Source organism: Heloderma suspectum, chromosome 1 (assembly GCF_057233095.1).
Source record: "Heloderma suspectum isolate Gila_16-S chromosome 1, 16-S_ref, whole genome shotgun sequence".
In the NCBI taxonomy this organism is placed as follows: domain Eukaryota; kingdom Metazoa; phylum Chordata; class Lepidosauria; order Squamata; family Helodermatidae; genus Heloderma; species Heloderma suspectum.
The window spans coordinates 12,255,054-12,272,240 of NC_139458.1; the positions used below are offsets into that span (position 1 = coordinate 12,255,054).

A 17,187-nucleotide genomic window follows, 5' to 3' on the forward strand; every position below is an offset into this window, starting at 1 on the left:
TTTCAGATTATGATAGAAAAGAGCCTTTGAAGTCTTTTTAGGCCAATCTGTGGCCCTAATAAGAAAGGGAAATGGGGATTCTGAGATTTCCTCGTCAGAGGGATAAAATACAAATTTGAAAGTAATATTGTTGCACTTGGGTCTGGGTTGCAGCTAATCCCCAAATGCTTTCTTCCCTGCTAGACTTCCCCATTCCTAGAAGGGATATCATTCAGCCAAGGGAGTCAAGACACAGCAGGCTTTTAAGCTCCTCTCTTGTGAGGTCAGGGAAGGGGGAGCCTATGTTATGTTTTGTGGTATAAATGGAAGGGGGGGGGGCTCTTTGAACGTTGCCCTAGAAATAAAGCACAGGGGTTTTTCTTTGCATATCTAGGGGCCTGTTCTGCATTGGCAGGACTACCATGGAAGTGTGGACTGTTGGTTTTGTCTGCAGGATTTGGCATGCTGAGAATGTTTGCTTTCACTTTAAAAAAATTCTAGTCCTCATGGCTGTGGAGAGAAGCCAGAAGGCACAGAATCCAGCCACTTGCTATGAGGTGGGGCAGCCATTTTACCAGCTTTCCCACGTAGTATCCTGTGCAATCCAGACTACAAGAGTACCAGACAAAACCTTCCCCATTTCTGAGCCTCTCGGCATACGCTGCCTATGTGTTTGGAATGGCAGGCTCAAGATTTGATTAATTCTGCATTTATGTGGTTTATATCCAACCTTTCTGCCAAAAAATGATGCTCAAGGTGGCTAACAATAAAATTCAGATTGAAAACAAAATCTTAATTAAAACATAACCATAAAAACAAATAAATTAAAAAGTAACAAACAAAAACAGCACCAACTAATTAAAAACCCCTTCAGCAAAAGACCCGCGTACATGCCAAAGGCCTGATTGGGTAAACACGCATTTGCCTGCCAGCCGAAGGACAACAGAGAGGGAGCCAACCTAGCCTCCCTCGGCAGGGAGTTCCAGAGCCTGGGAGCAGGCACCAAGAAGGCCTCCTCTTCCGTTCCCTCCAGACATGCCTCTGACAGTGGCAGTATGAAGAGAAGGCACTCCCCTAATGAAAACCCAGGCAGGCTCATATAGGCGAAGGCAGCCTTTCAGGCAGCCTGGTGCCAAAGTATGGGTCATAACTAGCACTTTGAATTGTGCCCCGAAACAGAGCAGTAGCCAGTGAAGTTGTTGCTACAAGGCAATTAAGAAAGAGAAACCTTGCCACCACCCAGTGGAGGCTGGTGGCTCTGTTCCGCACCTTGGAGAGCTCCTTTAGAGTTCTGACTGGTTCTGACTGAAACCCAGAGCGGATTCACTGCCCCCACTGACATCAGAGCCACCAGCCTCCACTGCCACAACCGCCAAACCACCATCCTAGAAACTTTGTATAAAGCTAGAGACAAATATAACTTGTTTGGCCCATGGTAGGGAATGCACAAAGCCCACTGCATAACCTGAGGCCATGTGAATTATTCCCGGCTATAGGAGATTTGCCTAAGATTGGAACTAATTGTTGTTTGTTTATTATTTCCTTATTATATTAAGTGCCTCCCAAAATAAATGTTTCTAGGTGTTGTATAGTTCAATTCAAAACAATAAAATGAAACAGTAATATGACAGAATTGCCATAAAAACCTTGAAATCCAATGCGGTGTAAAACCAATAGATACATGTCGACAGCATAAAGTGAAGATACCAAAACCAAAACAACTATTGGGTACAGAAATTAAAAACCCTAATGGAGAGGCTAAAATAGTAAATCTTAAATAGTGAAAACACTAAAATACTTAACATGCCTGAGAGAACAGAAAAGTATCAGCCTGGCTCCGAAAAGGTAGCAGTATGGGCACCTGCGAGCTTCCCTGGGGCCTGGGGTTTCACAACCCAAAAAGCCATTACTTCTGTTGCCACCCTCTGAGCCTTGGGGCAGTTGGTATGTATTTCGTCATCAAATGGATCTTCACAACCTCGCAGTTGCCAAGATGCTGGTGAAAACTTAACCCTTCCTGTGCCAACCAATTTCCACCTGCAGTTGCCTCCCCCAAACAATTCCCCCCGAGAAGGGTTCACTCCTTCCAATTCGAGCCCAGTTGGGAGGAAAACCTTTAAAAACAACCAGTGGATCAGTGTTTTACAGGGGTGTGTTGGCAGGTGGTGAGACGGTTGAGCTCTGCCTATGCATCCACTGATGCCCGCTGCAAATGCCTTTGCTGGCCTGTTAGAACCCTGTGCTTCTCTCATTTTTCATGTGGTTGTGCTAAGATGGTAGAGTAAACCACAGAATCTGACCCCAAGAAATTGTAAGAAATGTAGTCTGCTTACTGGCAACACTTGATGAGTGGCATTGGTGTTTTTTTTTTAATGAAGCCAGGCATGCCAGTCATCTGTAAAACGAGAACAAGGAGTGCATGAAGAATGTTGAATAACCTGAGAATTGGTTCAAGCCAGATTATAGACGTATTTTAATAGCTTAGTGCAAACAGCCAGATGGAAATCGCTGAACAATTCCATTGGATTTTAAGGAATGAAAACCTTTGCCTCCTAAAGCTAAGGCTTCTGAAAAGGGGTTTTGTTAAATTGCAGCAGAAGTTAATGTAACCAAAGTGTTGCACAGCCAAAGCAGTTGAACTCTGAGAGTAGCTTGCTTTTTTTTTCTCTGCTTGGGTGCAAGCATGGGTATCCAAGAGGAGGAAATAAACCAAGAATAAGTAACAAGCTTTTTCTTCACAGCTGTGAAATGAGCAACTTAATTGTGCAAAAATGAAAACAGGCAGCCTCTCTCATATGAATCTCTCTCTCTCTCTCTCTCTCTCTCTCTCTCATATTCACTGTTCAGGTATTTCAGGTATTTAAACTAAACTACCTTAGTGGATAAAAAAATCCAGTTGCCAGAGAGCATTTGATAAAAATTGCAGGATACTGACAATAACAAGTGCTTTGTGTATATAGAGAACAGCTCTACCCATGGTGATAGCTTGCAATTAGTTCCTCTTCTGTTGGCTGGTTTGCTCCAGCCTGCCAGCTTTTTACAGTGTAGGGATGGCTGTATGCATCGCAGCAGGCTGAAGTGGCAGAATGGATTTTAACACACTGAAGTTAAGACTGTGTGAAGAGCGCTGCTAAATCAGACCAAAGGCCTAGCTAGTCCAACCTCCTGTCTTCGACAGTGGCCAGCCAGATGCCTCTGGGGTGGCCCACAAGCAGGACATGAAATAGCCCTCTCCTGCTGTTGTGAACCTACTGATGTTCAACCAGACAAAAGCAGAGTGCCCCACGCTATGCACATTATTTGTTTCACTGCTGTAACATGTGGTGATAGCCACTGGAATGGATAGCTTTTTAAATGTGACAGATTCATGGAACATATGTCTATCAAATTCTACTAGCCACAGTAGCTAAATGGAACATCCATCTTCAGTGGCGCTGTACCTCTGAATGCCAATTTCTGCAGGACAAGCACTAGGAGAGGCTTCTTGCTACACTATAATCTTTCCTGGGGGCATCTGGTTGGCCATTGTTGGAAACACATTGTTGGATTAAATCAGAGGTGAGCAGCTTTCCGAGGTCCAGGGAAGTTGAACCCTGGGACCCTTGCATACCCCACCAGGGACTTCACCCCTGTCACCACCATGCCACCAAATTAACCCCCCAAACTTAGCGACTCAGAAATAGGGGGCTAGCCCCTTTACAAGCAAAAAGCAACAGTTTGCCCCAAAATGCAGTGGTGTGGTGGTGGTGTGCTGCCAGTTTTCGGCAGGGAACTGTCATTTTTTGCTTTTTAAAAATGGGCTATTTTCCCCACCACTGCTGTGCCACCAGATTTTGGAAGTGCAGTGGAGGGCCGCAGAAAAGCCCCGGAGGGCCGCACGCAGCACAGGTGTTCCCCACCTCTGGACTAGATGGACCGTTGCTCTGATCCAGGAGAGCTGCTCTTATGCCAGATGGTATTGTTTCAATCCTTTTAGCACTGCAGCTTTTTTTAAAAAAGCAATTCCTTTTTGTAAGGTTCCGCTTACGGTACCTGCTCTTGGTTGTTGTTTTTTTTCTTTTTTCCAGGGGGCTTACCCCAGCCTCCACTCTACAGCCAAAAAATGCATCTGTTAGCAATCTTTAGGTTTTAAACTGAAGCTTTTTAAACAATGGGCCATTTGACCATGAAAGGTATTTGGTCATGCTGTATTTGCTTATTGTTAGCATTATATATAACCATCACCACCACCACCACAAAAACCTGGGAAATGCAAGACTTAGGGGTGGGAATGGAGCAGAGAGAGGCCATTGCCGGACCAGGAGAGAATAATATACTTGTGAAATGGTGATAGGAATCCTGCTCTGATCAGATCAGAAAGAAATGCTGTGAAATTACAGCTTGTCTAGGGAACTGTCGTATAAGCTGTGTAATTCCTCAAAGGCCAGTGACAAGAGGCAGGCTGGAGAACACCTTTTGCTTCCCTTGGCTTGTTTTCTCTTAGCGAGGAAGGCATTTGCAGCAAGTAAACGTGGACATTCGCTGTAAAAGCAAAACAAACAAGTAGCAAGGGTGGGCACCTTAGGGCCCTCCAGATGTTTTGGCCTACAACTCTCAACAGCCATCGCTGCTGGTTGTGCTGGCTAGGGCTGATGGGAGTTGTGGGCTGAAACATCTGGAAAGCCCCAAACCGCCTACCACTGATTAGAGGATGGGAGAGGATCAAATCTCTTGGTGAAGCACTGACTTAACTCCCTAAATTCCCTATCCGCAAAGCTATTAGACTATCTCTTTTTAGGTACTTGTTGTTCTAGTTGGATCCCTTTCCCGTAGTGTACCCTTAGACTCCCTCACAATAAAATTTCTGGCTCTGGGCCTAGCCTCAACAGCTTTAGCACACTGTAGCTACCATGTCCCTTTGGCTAGCGGGCATTGTCCCGGTCATATGCTCATTAGACCAAAGCTGCTATTCATGTGCCCCTTCATGGATCACTGCCTTGTTGTGGCGAAGGGGCTTGCATAAGTCAGTGAAGCCATAAGCTATGCCTTGCAGGGTCACCCAAGACGGACAGGTCATGGCGGAGAGTTCTGACAAAATGTGGTCCACTGGAGAAGGAAATGGCAACCCACTCCAGTATTCTTGCCAAGAAAACCCCATGGAACGTATCACAAGGCTAAAAGAGATGACGCCGGAAGAGGAGACCCTCAGGTCAGAAGGTGGCCAATATACTACTGGGGAAGAGCAGAGGGTATTTCCAAGTAGCGCCAAAAAGAGTGAAGCGGCTGGGCCAAAGCCGAAAGGACACTCAGCTGTGGATGTGTCTGGTGGTGAAAAGAAAATCCAATGCTGTAAAGAACAATATTGTTTAGGAACCTGTTTAGGAACATGTTTAGGAAGCATGACTAACAACAAAGCTAGCGGAGATGACAGTATTCCAGCTGAGCTATTTAAAATCCTAAAAGATGATGCTGTTAAAGTGCTGCACTCAATATGCCAACAAATTTGGAACACTCAACAGTGGCCGCAAGACTGGAAAAGGTGAGTTTACATTCCAATTCCAAAGAAGGGCAACGCCAAAGAGTGTTCAAACTACCGCACAATTGCACTCATTTCACATGCCAGCAAGGTGATGCTCAAAATCCTACAAGCTAGGCTTCAGCAGTATGCGAACCGAGAACTACCGGAAGTACAAGCTGGGTTTCGAAGAGGCAGAGGAACTAGAGATCAAATCGCCAGCGTTCGCTGGATCATGGAGAAAGCAAGAGAATTCCAGAAAAATGTCTATTTCTGCTTCATTGACTACGCTAAAGCCTTTGGTTGTGTGGATCACAACAAACTGTGGCAAATTCTTAAAGTGATGGGAATACCTGTCTCCTGAGAAACCTGTACAAGGGTCAAGAAGCAACAGTAAGAACCAGACATGGAACAACCGAGTGGTTCAAAATTGGGAAAGGAGTACGACAAGGCTGCATATTGTCACCCTGCTTATTTAACTTATATGCAGAGTACATCATGAGAAACGCCGGGTTGGATGAATCACAGGTCGGAATTAAGATTGCTGGGAGAATTATCAACAACCTCCGATATGCAGATGATACCACCCTAATGGCAGAAAGCGAAGAGGATCTCAAGAGCCTCTTGTTGAGGGTGAAAGAGGAGAGTGCAAAAGCTGGTTTGAAACTCAACATTAAAAAAACTAATATCATGGCATTGGGCCCCATCACTTCCTGGCGTATAGAAGGGGAAGAAATGGAAGCTGTGACAGATTTTATTTTCTTGGGCTCCAGGATCACCGCAGACGGTGACTGTAGCCATGAAATTAAAAGACGCTTGCTCCTTGGGAGGAAAGCTATGGCAAACCTAGACAGCATAGTAAGAAGCAGAGACATCACCTTGCCAACAAAGGTCCATCTAATCAAAGCTGTGGTTCTCCCAGTAGTAATGTATGGCTGTGAGAGCTGGATTATAAGGAAGGCTGAGCGCCGAAGAATGGATGCTTTCGAACTGTGGTGCTGGAGAAGACTCTTACGAGTCCCCTGGACTGCAAGGAGTTCAAATCAATCCATCCTAAAGGAAATCAACCCTGAGTGCTCCTTGGAAGGACAGATACTGAAGCTGAAGCTCCAATATTTTGGCCACCTAATGCGAAGAGAAAACTCTCTGGAAAAGACCCTGATGCTGGGAAAGACTGAAGGCAAAAGGAGAAGGGGACGGCAGAGGATGAGATGGCTAGATAGCATCACCGATGCAATGAATATGAACTTGAGCACGCTCCGGGAGAGAGTGGAGGACAGGAAGGCCTGGCGTGCTATGGTCCATGGGGTCACGAAGAGTCGGACATGACTGAACAACAACAACAACAAAGCTATTAATGTGATGGAAGGGCAGCCTGTTCTGGCTACCCTTTGCTTCACCCCATGTCGTGTGCTATTGCTTTGGCCATGTGCAAAAAGGTTGAAGGTTGGCCAATTCCAGCCCATCTGTGGTGGAAACATCAGCTGTTGTAGAGAGTCTCTTGCAGCCTTCCCCAGCTTGGCACCCTCTGGATGTGTTGGACTGTCACATGTTGGACTTAACACCCATCATCCCCAGCAGCATGACCTGTGGGAATTATGGGAGTTGTAGTCCTACACATCTGGAAGGCCCTAGTTCAGGGAAGTCTGTTCTACTGTATTGTTCATCAGTAGGTAGTTATTGTTGTTGTTCAGTCGTTAAGTCGTGTCCGACTCTTCGTGACCCCATGGACCATAGCACACCAGGCCTTCCTGTCCTCTGCTCTCTCCCAGAGCATGCTCAAGTTCATATTCATTGCATCGGTGATGCTATCTAGCCATCTCATCCTCTGCCATCCCCTTCTCCTTTTGCAGTAGGTAGTACCAGACACTTAAAAGGAAGATGTCTCAGAAGGCAAGTGACGTACAGGTTGATCCAAGTTGTTTCATTCAGTTCCAGATTTTGATGCTGGATGTGCCACAGGCATGGTGCTTTTTCACCAAGGACCCAGCTGGTTTCCCTAGAAAGTCTGTCGCCTTTAATGAGACATTTTGGTCTCATTTGCCTTTATGCCTGGTGGCATCAGCAAATGATGAGATCAGCTCATCTTCTTTCATGTGACTCGTAGAGTAGCAATTTCCTCGTGACCTTCAAGCATGGTGTGAAACGAGAAAACTGGCACATCTGTCTGTTTAGTGTTTTAGGAAAAGCTACCGATTTCGGACACAGATTTGAATCCATGTCATTCTCATGCCCTCTGGCCAGATCTCTGGAAAATTGGAACTTCAAAGAAAATGAAGGTGGATGTTGCAGGAGGAGAGAAACTGTGTTGTGCCAACCTGTTGTATAGCCTTGAGAAAATGCTAATGTCTTGGGGGTGGGGGCAGTGCAAGACAATGCCCTTAGAAGCAGATAGGGAAACTTTTTTCTCCCTTCCCCATAATACTAGAACCCAGGGTCATCCCATGAACCTGACTGGGGGGGAGATTCAGGACAGATAAAAAGAAATGGGTTTTCCATTCACAAAGCATTAATCAGAATTTTACCTCAGCTCTAGTTCACAGTGTAGGCCTGTGCAGAGAGTTTAATACCTTTGTCGGCTCTGGCACAAGCTCTCTCACTTGCGCCACATCGTGCCTCTTGCCCCAACTGCATCACTTCCCCTTCCCCCGACACATGCCCACCTGCCACTTACCTTTGCCACCACCACATGGGCTCTATGGAGAGCCACGTGGCCGAGGGGCTCTTGCGAGAGCCCTGCAGCCAATTCTTCCAGCTGCACAGCTCTCCATAGAGCTGATGCATCAGTGGCAAAAGTAAGGGGGTGCAGTGAAGGAAACAGAGGATGGGTGGCTGCTCCAGAGAGATCCGCCAGGAGCTTTCTCAGTGCAGCAAATGCCACAGTGGGAGAGTAGCTGGCGGCTTCTCCAGAGCACCCACTGCAGGTGGTGGAGCAGCAGAAAGGGAATCTTTGCAATTTGCTGCTCCTCCCACTCCGCTGCCTGAGGCAGGCACCTCACCCTGTTTCATCGGAGGGCCGGTCCTGACCTTTGTGATTTGCCCATGCAGTTTCTTTCCTTTATTTAAATTAGTTGCAACAGAATGTGTTTGTCCCAGCCGTGGGGGTGATGACTTATCTCCTTTTGTTACCAAGCCAGGAGGTCATGTACCCAAATGTTCCATAACAGGAACAGGGCTGGGTTGAGTCTGGGAATGCTTCCTTGTAGCTGTTTTTCCCAGGTAAAATTAAATGGGGCAACTGTCATCAATAGACTATGTCCCATGAACCCTGTTCCTAGGTAAACCTTTTTATGCTAAAGAAAAGAAAAAAGAAAGCATAACAATAGATTGAACTCTGAAGTAGAGCAGACTGCAGAACTGCAACTTAGGATTTATTTTCAGTCTTGATGCCTTGCAAAAAAAAAATGTATATATCGCCACTTTTTTTAGTCCCTCTACCTATATTTGTAATTGCACTTTGACTGCATACATTTCCTCCTTTCTTTTTCAGTTATGTATTTGCAAATATAACAAAAACAGAAGAGAAGGGGAGGAAGAAACAAAGACATGGCGGATACATGACATAAAAGCATATCCATTCACAGCAATTGTTTACAACACTATTCATAAAAAGAAACTACTTGCATTTCTAATTCAGATGGGGAAATACAGCACATAACAAACGAAATCTGAAAGCTGGCCAAGAGTGGGAAGAGGATTTCACCATGAGGTTTGAATTCCTCAGGTAGCATCTTGTTTATTGGATCTGCCTGCCTTTGCTTGCCTCTTCCCAGAATCTCCATGAAAACTGAACACATCTCCACTTATGGGGGCTTGATTTTCGGAAATCTTAGCAGAGCAGAGCAGTGATTGGCAACAATTGATTGGAAGGCAGCCTTGTGATCATAGAATCATAGAATAGTAGGGTTGGAAGGGGCCTACAAGGCCATCGAGTCCAACCCCCTGCTCAATGCAGGAATCCAAGTCAGAGCATCCCTGACAGGTGGCTGTCCAGCCTCGTCTTGAACGCCTCCAGTGTGGGAGAGCCCACCACCTCCCTAGGTCATTGGTTCCATTGTCATATTGCTCTAACAGTCAGGAAGTTTTTCCTGATGTTCAGCCAGAATCTGGCTTCCTGTAACTTGAGCCCATTATTCCGTGTCCTGCACTCTGGGAGGATCGAGAAGAGATCCTGGCCTTCCTCTCTGTGACAACCTTTCAAGTACTTGAAGAGCACTATCATATCTCCCCTCAGTCTTCTCTTCTCAAGGCTAAACATGCCCAGTTCTTTCAGTCTCTCTTCATAGGGCTTTGTTTCCAGTCCCCTGATCATCTTTGTTGCCCTCCTCTGAACCCTCTCCAGTTTGTCTGCATCCTTCTTAAAGTGTGGTGCCCAGAACTGGACACAGTACTGCAGATGAGGCCTAACCAGTGCTGAGTAGAGGGGAACTAGTGCTTCCCAGGATTTGGAAGCTATGCTTCTATTAATGCAGCCAAAAGAGCATTTGCCTTTTTTGCAGCCACATCACATTGTTGGCTCATATTCAGCTTGTGATCGACAACAATTCCAAGATCCTTCCCGCTTGGTGTGTTGTTGAGCCACGTATTCCCCATCTTGTCACTGTGCATTTGGTTTCTTTTTCCTAGGTGCAGAACTTGGCATTTATCCCTATTAAATTTCATTCTGTTGTTTTCTGCCCAGCGCTCCAGTCTATCCAGATCACTTTGAACTTTGTTTCTATCTTCCAAAGTATTAGCTATCCCACCCAGTTTGGTGTCATCTGCAAATTTGATCAGCATTCCCTGCACCTCCTCCTCCAAGTCATTCATAAAAATGCTGAAGAGCACTGGGCCCAGGACTGAGCCCTGCGGTACCCCACTCGTTACCTCTCCCCAGTTTGAGAAGGTCCCATTGATCAGCACTCTTTGAGTCCGATTCTGTAGCCAACTGTGGATCCACCGGATCATTGTTTCATCTAGCCCACTTTGAGCTAGTTTGCTCATCAGGATATCATGGGGCACTTTGTCGAAAGCTTTGCTGAAGTCGAGGTATATGATGTCTACAGCATTCCCATGGTCCACAAGGGAGGTTACTTGATCAAAAAATGAGATCAGATTTGTATGGCAGGACTTGTTTTTGACAAATCCTTGTTGGCTTGGCGTAATCACTGCATTGTTTTCAAGGTGCTTCCAGATGGATTGCTTTATCATCTGCTCCAGAATTTTCCCAGGGATTGATGTCAGACTGACTGGTCTGTAGTTCCCAGGTTCCTCCTTTTTACCCTTCTTGAAGATAGGGACAACATTAGCCCTCCTTCAGTCATCTGGCACTTCCCCCATCCTCCATGATTTCTGAGAGAGAATAGACAGCGGTTCTGAGAGTTCTTCTGCCAGTTCCTTTATGACTCTAGGATGCAGTTCATCTGGCCCTGGAGATTTGAACTCATTCAAAGTAATTAGATGTTCCTTGACCATATGCCTATCGATCTCAAGCTGCAATCCTGCCTCTTCAGCCTGTACTTTGCCTTTGGCAGGGGGGTCATAGACCCTCTTTTGGGAGAAGACTGAGCCAAAGTAGGAATTGAGCATCTCTGCCTTTTCTTTGTCATCTGTTATCGTTTTGCCATCCTTATTTAACAGCTGAACAACCATTTCTTTCCTCTGCCTTTTACTATGCATGTAGCTGAAGAAAGCCTTTTTGTTGTTTTTAGCATCCCTCGCTAGCCTCAGCTCGTTCTCAGCTTTAGCCTTCCTGACACCATCCCTGCAATTCTGTGCTACCTGCTTGTACTCTTCCTTTGTTACTTGGCCTTCTTTCTACTTCCTATATGTGTCCTTTTTTGTTTTCAGGTCATCCCTAAGCCTTTTGTGAAGCCACACTGGCTTCTTCTGTTGTCTTCCGCCTTTTCTTCTTGTTGGAATTGTTTGTAATTGTGCCTTGAGAATTTCCTTTTTTAAAAGCTCCCACCCATCTTGGACTCCTTTTCTCGTTAGCGTCGCTTGCCATGGGACCTTACTGATCATTGTTCTGAGTTTATGAAAATCGGCTTTCCTAAAATCCAGGGTACGCATTTGACTACACTCGGCTTTTGCTTCCCTTAGAACCAAGAACTCAAGTACAACATAGTCACTTTCCCCCTAAGTTCCTGTAACTGCTCCTTTATCCACTAAGTCATCTCTGTTGGTTAGGATCAAGTCAAGGATAGCTGATCCTCTAGTTCCTTCCTCTACTTTCTGTAGGAGGAAGTTATCTGCCACACAAGTCAGGAATTTCCTGGAGAGGCCATATTTTGCAGAATTTGTCTCCCAACAAATATCGGGGAAATTGAAGTCCCCCATTACTACTACATCATGCTTCCTTGAAACATTGGCTATTTGCTTTTCAAAAGTTTCATCCTCGTCTTCGCCTTGATTGGGTGGCTGGTAGTAGACTCCGACCACCAGGTTCCTTTTATTCTTTGCTCCATTTATTTTGATCCAGATGCTCTCGATGGGGCTACCAAGCTCCTCCTCCTGTATTTCTGTGCAGAGATATGTATTTTTCTCATACAGTGCAACCCCACCTCCGTTTCTGTTCCTTCTGTTCTTTTTGAACAAGTTATATCCTTCAATTGCTGTATTCCAGTCATGAGAGTCATCCCACCAAGTCTCAGTTACACTTATCAAGTCATAATTTCCCTCCTGTATTAAGAGTTGAAGTTCGTTCTGTTTGTTTCCCATACTCTGGGCATTAGTATATAGACATCGAAGACCATGTGCTTCATAGTCTGGCTTTCTTCCTACATGTGTCTGAAGACTATTATTGGGCGCTATCAGAGCTGTTCTCTCCATTGCAATGCATGAGCCTTCGTTCATTGTTACCCCCAACTTTACATCTCCCTTCCCCGTAGGATTCAGTTTAAAGCCCTCCTGATGAAGTTCTTCATGCTGTGGCCAAACACATTCTTCCCATCCTTTGTGAGGTGCAACCCATCCCTTGCCAACAGCCCATCTTCCAGGAAGTATAGCCCATGGTCCCAGAATCCAAATCTCTCTCGTCGGCACCACCTTTGTAGCCAGTCATTCACCCGGAATATTTTTCGTTCCCTTTCTATCCCTCTTCTAACTACTGGAAGTATGGATGAGAAAACTATTTGGGCCCCAAAGTTCTTGAGTTTCCTTCCCAAAGCTTCAAAGTCTGATGTGATTTCTTCGTAGCTCCGCTTGGCGGTATCATTTGTTCCCACATGGATGAAATGGATCTTTCATTCATCGATGTTTGAAACAACTGTGGCACACGGAGTAAAACAAGTTTCATTTCACCCAGGATCAAGAACTTTGACTGACCGCCAGAGCTCGGATAGACAGCGCTTGATTGGTTAGTCCCGTAGGACAACATTTGGGAGCTGAAACACTTTGGCAAACATGTTTTACCTGAATTCAAAGTACAGATAGAAGTGACCCAGTTCATGTGTCATGACAGCAGACACGCTTTTTGAAGATTGTGGGTTATTGTGAACCTGTGGTTTGTTGTTGGGTTGTCAGAGGCAAGACAAACCGGAGTTACTGGTTCACATGTCATGCTAACCAAGCCATGGATGGAAGGTCTGTGAGTTGTTAAGCCGCTCCTGCCATCGGACTCATTTGGGCTCATTCACAATAACCTATAACTTTAAAGAAAAAAAATGTGAGTTGTCGTGATGTACAAACAGGGTGAGTGGGGGGGGGGTTGTTTTGTTTTTTACAGGGAGTTAAAAATGGTATGATACAGCCATCTTTGCTTGTGGTGTGTTCATTTTCTCTGAACATCCTCTGGGCAAACCAGTTTTAGAAACATAGGAAGTTGCTTTATATCAAGTCAAACCATTGGTCCATCGACCTCAGGATTGCCTACACTGAACTCTCCAGCGTTTCAGACAGGGGATTTTTTCCTGCCTTACTGGGAAATGCCGGGGATTGAACCTGGGGCCTTCTGCGTTCAAAGCAGGTGCTGTACCACTGAGCTAGGTTCTTTCCTCTAAAAACTATAAAGCCATTTGACCAGAGGTGGTAATGGGCCAAAAAAATTAGAATATAAAAAGAGCCCTGCTGGATCAGACCAAGGGTTCATCTAGTCCAGCATTCCATACACACCATGGCCAACTAGCTGCCCACGGGAAGCCCACAAGCAGGACACACGCTTTAAGGAGCTTTCGGGCACAATCCTATGCATGTTTAGACAGAAAAAAAGTCCTATAACTGTCAGCAAGCTGGCTGGGGAATGCTGGGAGTTAAGAACATAAGAAGAGCCATGTTGGATCAGATCAAGGGTCTATCTAGCCCAGCATTCTGTTCACATAGCGGCCAACCAGCTGTCGACGAGGAACCCACACGCAGGACACGAGCACAACAGCACCCTCCCACCCATGTTCCCCAGCAACTGGTGTACATAGGCATACTGCCTCTGACACTGGAGGAAGCACATAGCCATCAGGACTAGTAGCCATTGATAGCCTTATCCTCCATGACTTTGTCCAATCCCCCTTTAAAGCCATCCAGAGTGGTGGCCATCACTACATCTTCTGGAAGTGAGTTCCATAGTTTGTCCACTGTGTGAAGAAGTACTTCCTTGTATCTGACCTGAATCTCCCACCAATAAGCTTCATAGGATGACTCCGGCTCTAATATTTATGTGTGTACACCACACAGGTAACAACTGCATGACAATACCATCACATTCAAACCTTGAAACAATTGTCTGTTCCCAGCTTGGCTAACAGGCTCCCCAAACCTCAACTCATTGGCTTTAGTCCAGCAAATGGAGAATGCATACTTTTGCAAAACAGCAGCCATTGCATGGAAATGGGGCTTCTTAAAATCAACGAGGCTTACTCCTGTGTAATGCATTTTTAGGATTGTCCTCTGAACAGTTGACAACAGCAATATCCTCCCTGTAGTTCATCTTTCCCTAAGCCAGCACTCTCCAGAAGTGTTGGACTACAACTCCCAACATCCCCCAGCCAGCCAGGGTGGGGAAGGCTGCTCTACTTCATTGCACTCATTTAAGTTGGTCATGACAGCTGTCTGAACTAAATTGCCTTACTCATTTGGGTTCTGTTGTGTTAATTGAGAGTATTCTTGCAAGCCACCTCCCTGAGGGGGAAATGAGGCCTCTGGGAGGTGAGGAAAGAGGAAACCTCTCTCCTGGTTTCAGCTGCATAAATCTGACTGAGCCGCTGCAGTTGTGCCCCTTTTGCTCACCCTTCTTCCTTTCAGTGGCCTTTTTTTCGTTCCCTTGTTTCCGTCTTGGGCCTAAATGCAGTTTGGCCACCTGCTTCTTCCCAGTGCTGCCTGACCTCAGACTGAGACAACTCGGGCCTGTGTCCTGTCTTGTCTGCACATCAGCAAAACACAGGAAGCGGCTGTGGGCCTGCCACCGGGACAAGCCACAGGTGTGGAGATGAAAAGTGGATCTTTCCAAATGGCTCCACAGCCGATTGCCCATTTGAACTAAAGCCGAACTAATTTTTTGTGAGGTTTTTAAATATGTGTGTTCAGCGGGGGGGGGGGGTAGGAATCTTTGATCGAACAGCTGAGCAAACCCCATGAAAAATCAAAAGCATCTTTCTGCTATTTGTTCAAGTCCTGTGCTAATTGGAGCTTAGACAGAGCTGCGCGAAAGCATGGAAAGGCAGCTTTTCTAAGGTTCAGCGGAGCTCTACAATCTAGGGATGGGGAAATGAGCTGTGTTTGAGACTGCCAGGCTTCTCTGAACTTCATCTCACTGCTCGTCTCATGCCTAGTTCCTCTTTGCATTTCTGGTCGCTGATCGCTGTGCACGAACGGGAAGCATGTGCGAATCGAGCAGCAGTTGAACGGGAATTTGCGTAAATCTCCTCCATGGACTAAAGCTGGTCTGATTCAGTCTACTGGGGAAATTTGCCCAACTTAGGAAATTTGTGCAAATCGAATTGGGAGCGAGACAAGTGTGAGCACCTGTTTGACAATTTGCAGACAGTTTTGGCACACACGTGCTCATGTTTGCGTTTGGAGCTTCGAATGGGGCATGCTGGCATGTTTTGCGAGCAAAAGCAAGATGCTCATACATCTCTACTCCCACCCCTGAGCTACTGGCATGGGGGTTGCCCAAGCAAGCTCCCAAGCATTGGGAGAAAGGGAGCTCAGCAATCCTACAGCTTGTCTGGCACGTTCCATAAGCAGACTGCACTAAAGCTTAGTCAGAGCCTCTCTGCAATCCATGCTTTAGCCCAGGGGGTTGCAATACATGGCCCATGGGCTGCATGTGCCCCCTGTCCTTTTTGAGGTCCCTACCATCATCCTTTTTGCTGCCAAATTGGTGGCACAGAGGCATAGCACCCCCGAGATTTCTCGTTAAAATGAGGCGTATGGGCAGCACGCATGTTCTTTTAAAGCGAAATAACACACCCCAGACACCTCCCAGGAGCGCGATTTTGCTTTTTTAGCAAGGTGCGTGCTTCCTGTGCATCTTTTTTTTAAGAGAAATTACTGTTTTTTTGCCACTGCTTTTTTGCTCAGTGTGGAGGAGTGCCTGCACAGTGGGTTCCAGAGGTGAAATTGGCCTCCAGACTCCCAGAAGTTGTCCTCCCCTGCTCTCACCCATCCTTCCCCAACCTGATATCCTCCAGATGTTCTGGACTTCAATGCCTATCAGCGCAGCCAGCATGGCCAGTGGCCAGGGGTGATCGGGGTTGTAGTCCAGGGTATCTGGAGGGCACCAAGTTAGGGAAGGCTCCTTGTCCATGTGGTTGGTAAGGACCTAGCCCTGCCTAATAAGAGGTCCAGTTGTTTTGCAGCCTGTGATCCCTGGGGCTGTTGAGCAGCCCACATTTTTTACTGGGCTGACTTGTTACCTGTTTTATGACTACGGTGGGCTGGAAAGCCAGCAAGATCCAGACTCCACTACATTTTGCTCATAACATGCCTCATTCTGCCTTGTCATTGGTACTTGGCAGAGGAGGTATTCTTGATGTCGCCAGTTGGCAACTTGAATTCTCCCTTTGTTCCAGCAGCAAAGAATGCATGTACTGGAGCAGAAGCCCGTGGGCCAAATCCAGCCCACCTGGGGTCTCAGCACCCCCCTCCGAGGTTCCCCTCCTTCACCAGCCCCCCTGTTGGCGATTGGAGATTTTCCAGCTTTTGTGCAGTTTTTTCGCCATTCTAGAAGGCTGAAATGCCTCTATTTGCCATGGCTTGCATCCCCTGCCACTCTCTGGGTGCTCATTCTCCCTCCCTCCCCGCTGGACCGTGGGGCCGTAGACTTTGGCACCAAGGTCCAGGCTGCACCAGTGCTTCCGTGGCACTGGTGTAGGTGAGCTTCTTGGTGCACCATTTTCGTTTGGTGCACATCCCTAGGGTTTACAAAGCAGAGCAAAAGTGGGCAATGCCTGCTTTAGCCAACTTTCTGAACAATCACCACGGGCTGAGGAGTCCTCTGGCATGCGACTCCTCTCCCTTGAGGAGATGTAAAATTAACGGTTGCTAGAACTGCAGAAATGCTACTGCGGATTGTCCCTTTAAACAAGCTGTGGGTCTTATGTTCATCCTATAGTGTGCAGGTTCCAGGCCCAATAAAATCTGTGACAATCCCTCCGCATCTCTCTTCTGCCCTTAGGCGGTGCTTTAGGCTCTCCTCTTTGCCTAGTCTCCCAGGAAATCTTTTCATTTAGCCTCTTTCCCCCTCCAGGCATAAACTGCCAGATGGAAGGAAGGAATGAGGGTCAGGGTCAGGCTAATAG

The 17,187-nt window shown here is 46.4% G+C and overlaps 1 protein-coding gene across 3 annotated transcripts in view; it reads left to right on the plus strand.

Moving 5' to 3' along the window:
* Positions 1–17,187, plus strand: part of DAAM1 (dishevelled associated activator of morphogenesis 1) — a 244,376-nt gene that overhangs the window by 132,212 nt on the left and 94,977 nt on the right. The gene's annotated exons all lie outside the window — the stretch shown is intronic.